Source organism: Lactuca virosa, chromosome 3 (genome assembly GCF_052849685.1).
Source record: "Lactuca virosa cultivar CGN04683 chromosome 3, Lactuca_virosa_CGN04683_v6, whole genome shotgun sequence".
Lineage (NCBI taxonomy): Eukaryota > Viridiplantae > Streptophyta > Magnoliopsida > Asterales > Asteraceae > Lactuca > Lactuca virosa.
Window position 1 is genome coordinate 38186037 of NC_136428.1, and position 6427 is coordinate 38192463.

Consider the following 6427-nt stretch of genomic DNA (forward strand, 5'->3'; position numbering starts at 1 on the left):
AACCTCCTTCGCATGTCTTGCAGCGCGCCTTGCTTTGTCGCGTCCGGACGGTCGTCGTGGTGGGGATATCTCCTGAATATCATCCGGGATCGCATCGGTGTCGGCGTTTAGGTCGATGAGAGTCCATGCGTCCGACACGTCGACCGAGCTCGAATTGCGAGACCTTTTGGATTGAACCTCCGACGATGTACGCGTTTTATTCCACTTTGGATCCGCTCTTAACAACTCCCATGATTTCTCAAACTCGAAAACATGTCCCATTTCGACCCGATATTGTTCTTTTGCAGATTTGAACAAATTGAAGTCGTTGGTTCCGCTTTGCTGTTGCGCCTCAAGCCGGTTGTAAATACCGTTGAATTTGCTACACCGCTTAGTTATTTGACTCCATTTGTTGCTCAACATGTCTTTGTTGCGATACGGATTTTTCTTCAAAATAGCGTGAAACTTGTCGCGCACCGCCCCCCAATAAGCTCATTTCTTCATTCCATTTACGCAGAGTTCGTCTTTTGAAGTAGTACACCAAGCCGCCGTCGAAGCATATTCCTCCTCTGGTGTCCACCATTGTGGAACGTCTACATTTTATGTTTCAACTGCTATCGATTTCCCTTTCGTTTTTCCTTTCCCTTTCCCTCTCCTACTACCTCCCGCTTCTACTTCAACCGATGGTTGTATTGTAGGTGGTGGTTGGTTGGTTGTTTGTTGCATTGAAGCAAAAGTAGGGAAAAGATTTTGTTGAAGGTAAGGTGAGTTGGGAAATTGTAGTGGTGGTGAAACGGGATTGAAAGCGGCGCCTTGGTATGGGATTTGTGGTGATCCTTGAGACGATAAAAGATTGAAATAATTTTCATAACCCGCAAATCCGAGAGGTGAGGTTGTGTTTGGTTGTGTGTTTGGGTTTGATGATGGAGGGGGTGTTTGGGTTTTGCTCCATTTTTTTATTAAAAGAAAGTATAAAATATAGAGAGAATGAGAGAAAGATGTAAAAAAATTGAAGTAAAATGAGTATTTATATAAAGTAAAAAGGGTAAAAAAAATTATTTTAAATTTTGACCGTTGCAAACGGTTACATACCCAACGTATACATTTTCCTCGTTTCAATAAGTGGTAACGGGCACGAGAAGTGTCATAACAAGTAGAAACGAGAAGGGGGCGGTGTTCCCCCTATTATAACGTCGTTTTTGTAGTGGTGGTGAAACGGGATTGAAAGCGGCGCCTTGGTATGGGATTTGTGGTGATCCTTGAGACGATAAAAGATTGAAATAATTTTCATAACCCGCAAATCCGAGAGGTGAGGTTGTGTTTGGTTGTGTGTTTGGGTTTGATGATGGAGGGGGTGTTTGGGTTTTGCTCCATTTTTTTATTAAAAGAAAGTATAAAATATAGAGAGAATGAGAGAAAGATGTAAAAAAATTGAAGTAAAATGAGTATTTATATAAAGTAAAAAGGGTAAAAAAAATTTATTTTAAATTTTGACCGTTGCAAACGGTTACATACCCAACGTATACATTTTCCTCGTTTCAATAAGTGGTAACGGGCACGAGAAGTGTCATAACAAGTAGAAACGAGAAGGGGGCGGTGTTCCCCCTGTTATAACGTCGTTTTTGGCGTCCACCTCAGCCACAACGAGCACGAGATGTGCCCACACCATATCTTCTTAGAGCATCTCCAACCCACTCTCATTTTCCATTATTTTTTTCATTTTTTCTCTCATTCCTCTCCAACCCTATCTCATTTATTCTCCCATTTTGGGAGAAATGAATAGTATAACATCATATTGGTGTTATACTATTCATTTCTTTCAAAATAGGGATGAACTTTGAGTTGTCGGTTTTAGTCTCTTTTTTTATATATTTATACATTTCTAATGTGTTTTATCTATTAATAATAATTTAAATATAATATTTAATACTTATAATATTTTCTTATATATTAAATTATATTAATTAATTATAAATATAAAGTTTATTTTTTGTTTATCAAATTCATATAAAAGTTTAAATACATATTGAAATTTTAAAACACGATAAAGTATTTTACAAAAGCTTATAATTAAGTGTTATAAATATAATCTTATTTATTTAATATTATTGTAATGAAAAAAATATAGATTATATATTTGTTAAAACCAAATTAGTAGAAGGGTTTGTTTGACAATATATATAAGTTGAAAGAATAGAATATAGTAGGAATATACTTTTTGGGAGGTAAAAATGGGGTAAAAAATGGAATATGGTTGGAGATGAAACACTATTTAGCATATTTTTTTACTATATTTGAGGGGGGGGGGGATGGAAGTGGGTTGGAGATGTTCTTAACATATATATATATATATATATATATATATATATATATATATATATATATATATATATATATATATATATATATAGGTTGTTGTATTCTAACTATTTATTGTGTGGATGTATGATTGGTTGTGGACCAATCATTTTAGTTATTTTAATAAAGTGAATAATACATATTATTGAATTAAAGATAATTGAAAAATATCATCTAATTTAATTGCAATGGTATTTTAGTCAATTAAGATAAATTTAATAAAGGAAAATTGCATTTTTTAAGGGATCATAGAGTCTATTAATTTTAAAAATCTGATTTTACGAATGATAATTCTTTTAATTCAGAAATTCTTCCAGAATATGTTTATGAGTATATTCACAAATAACAATATTCTTGAACCATAAAATAATAAATGTTCTTACAGAATATATATTTTGATTGACAGAACTTTTTGAAGAATAACAATTTATTATAATAGAACACTCTCTAATAACAAAAAAAATACTGTATAGATTATTTTACTTGAATATTCTATCATAATATACTATTACATATATCTTATTGTTCTATCGTCGATTATTCTGTCAGAAAATAACGATTAATAGTGCATTCTTTTTGGAAGATTGATGACCATTGTTCATCTTCATCTCATGCAGCATACCTTGAAGCCTTTGATCATCACATTCCCTTCACACATTCTATGAGAATAACTTCAAATCGAATTATGCAGAATAAAAATTTGTGAGAATGATTTAATATGACAAATAATACAACAAACTGTAGTAATTTTGACAGAATATACTGATATATATAAAATAACAATGTTACATTATTGCATAATAGTTCATATTTGAAGCTTTACCAAGTTCATATTCTTTAAGAATGCTTGTTTTCAAAACCTTACTTACAGTTCTACTAGAATCGTTACAAAAAAACACAGTAAATAACACAAAAACCTCCAACTGATAAAGGGTTTTTGAATTTAGAAAACAGTTCTTATATACATAATGTTATTCTCGTAGAATATACGAACAAGAATCAATAAATTGAAAAAAAAATCAATAATAGAATATACTTACATTGGTCTTCCTCATTTTAAAAGAATATGCTAAAATTTTGATTCTGAAAGAATATTATCCATACTTGCTTTGCATGTGCTCCTTCATAAGGTTTACTTCATACCTCCTATCATGTTGATTTTGTACACCAAACATATTACACTCAAATGATAAAAATAACAAAGTAACAGGGTGAAGTTTAAAAAAATACATACCAATTTTGCTATAAAATATACTACTAAGCCATCAAAAATCAAATTAATCTTTCTTCCCAAATGTTGGGAGCAGCTCACTGAATATGAACAACTCAAAATATCATAAAATCTATGAAACAAACAACTAATTACAACCATACCTGTAACAGGTGATGTGTGATGATGATTGATAAGGGTCAGGTGATGTTTAGCCTTCTCCAGCAATAAAAAAATAAACAGTGGTTACCTGACAAGAAATCAGGAAATATTATAGTTGTGTCGCCTTAGTCTTTCTTCTCCATTGTCACCTCTGGCCTTCACCCGTGAGCAGTACAAATAGAAACCACATATTTGTTGTCCTTCTCTCCCTCTAGGCTCGATTTTGCTTGTTTTCAAGTAACAGAAGAACACCCATCAGATGTAGAGATGATTGTTCTTTGAATCGATTGTTGGAATCGATGGAGTGGATGAACAAAACAAATGCTCTAGAAAAGAAGAACGGAAGGACGGGAAGATGGCGGTGGTCGTTGGCGATGAAGATGATGTTGGTGGTCAGCAACCGGTGATTAGATGGCCGGCATGAAGGGGTCTTCAACCGGTGTCTACAATTGGTGATGAAGATGGATCCTATATCAGTCGGAGGCACCTTTCTTTGTAAGGATTTCACGATTGAGATCTTAGGTCGATGTTCTTTCATTGGTGGAATGGGGGATTTTCAAAGTGATGTCAGTCGTATATAAAAAGGGGATAAATTAGGTTAAAAATCAACTAGCATAATTATAGGGGAGTATTTGGGGAAGTTATTTATCAAATTACCTAATTACCCTTACTTATTTATTTAATTATTTATTTTAATTTTAATTTTTGATTGGTCCACAATCAATCCTACATCCACACAATACTTAGTTAGAATATTTGAACCTATATATATATATATATATATATATATATATATATATATATATATATAAACAAAATTACAAAAATGGTCCATGTGGTATTGTCACACCCCCAAACCAAGGATGGCGGAAATGTCCGGGGGTGGAGGACTTCATGTATAGTATCACAACAACGAGTATAATAGTGCTCAAAGTAAATACAACCATCATAAATATAATTGAAAATGTTACACCATAGTATATGTTTACATGTTTCAAAATCAATTACATTATGATGACAAAATGAACTGTTTGACGATTTAACGTCCCATCCTCAAGATGTTGTTGATTTCCTGTGTCACTGATTTCCTGAGAATACAAGTAGGTTTGAAAAAGTGTCAACAATTAAGGTGGTGAGTTCATAAGAGTTTTATTTGAGAAAGAAGTCGTTTTCCTTGTAAAAGCGATAGAGTATGATTCCAGAAAATCCAATATTTTCTTTATTAAGTGTGAAATGAACGCTCCTATGTTATGCGATGATGTACCCTAGAAAGACCCGTAGATTCTTTCTATAATCACCCAGCATATATAAGTTATATAAAATTTAAGTTAAATAAACTGTCGAATATAATGGGTCTGCCCTAGGTCCACAACCAAACAAGGAACATGAAGTAAGGCGGGCCCACCAATTCTAAGTCGATTACAACTCAATTTTATATAACTCCAACATGTACACTTAGCAACTATAGTTGAAAACTAACAATTCTAAATGATATGTAGTTTTAATACCATAAAACCATTTTTGTGTAAACCCGGTACTTTGTATTTTGTGTAAACCCGGTACTTTGTAATGTACCCCTTTTATATGAAAACCCGGTACTTTGTAATGTACCCTTTTTTGTATAAACCCGGTACTTTGTATTCGTACCCCATTTATATGAAAACCCGGTACTTTGTAATGTACCCCTTTTTGTATAAACCCGGTACTTTGTATTCGTACCCTATTTATATGAAAACTCGGTACTTTGTAATGTACCCCTTTTTGTGTAAACCCGGTACTTTGAATTCGTACTCCATTTATATGAAAAACCCGGTACTTTGTAATGTACCCCATTCTTATGAAATGAAAACCTTTTGTAACGAGTTCGTAATGTAAATGAAACATAAACTATACCTATTATAGTTTATCATAATTTTTGTAATGTATATGCAACCTAACTATACCTATTATAGTTTAGCATATTTGTTTGTGGTGTATGATAGACTTAACTATACTTATTATAGTTTATTATAATTATTTGTAGTGGTACTAACCCTTTGTATATGATTCATACCTTTAAACTAAGGTAAATAATATGTACTATCAGCAACATGTATTCAAATAATACTACACACCTTGCTCAGCAAGTTACAAGGTGTAAATACGATTGTTAACTATTTTATAGTTTTTAACTTTTATGCATTGTTTTAAAAATATCATAGAAAAATCATACGAAGTCGAAAACTGAATCCGTAAACTCTGAGAGTTCACAAAATGTGTCTAGTTTATTCATAATTTTTATTATGATTTTTAGAAGTCTTTAACTTGTGTGAAAATGTTCATATTCACAGACTGGTCCGAATTCGTTTCTGAAATGATAGGCAGTTTTGTAAAAATCACCATAAATTGTAGAAAAATCGTATGGAGATGTGCAAGTAGTCATTTTAAAGGTAGAAATCTGAACTATTTGCACCTTATACAGTTTTGAAAACTAAAAAGTTTAAGATTTTCAAAACAGTCCGTGAATGGAACTAAACTTTCTTGATGAAAGTTGGAGTTTGAGTTTAAGTTATATTATGATGTTTTAACTTGTATTCCCCCCTTAAAACAGAAAGAAAACATGAAAATGTAGGGGTATGAACTCACCTTGAGTGATTTCAGAAGATGGATGATGAATAGAAGAAGTTTCCAAGTCAAGAACACTTGGGAGATGCTTGAAGATTCGAAGGCCAAGGTGGA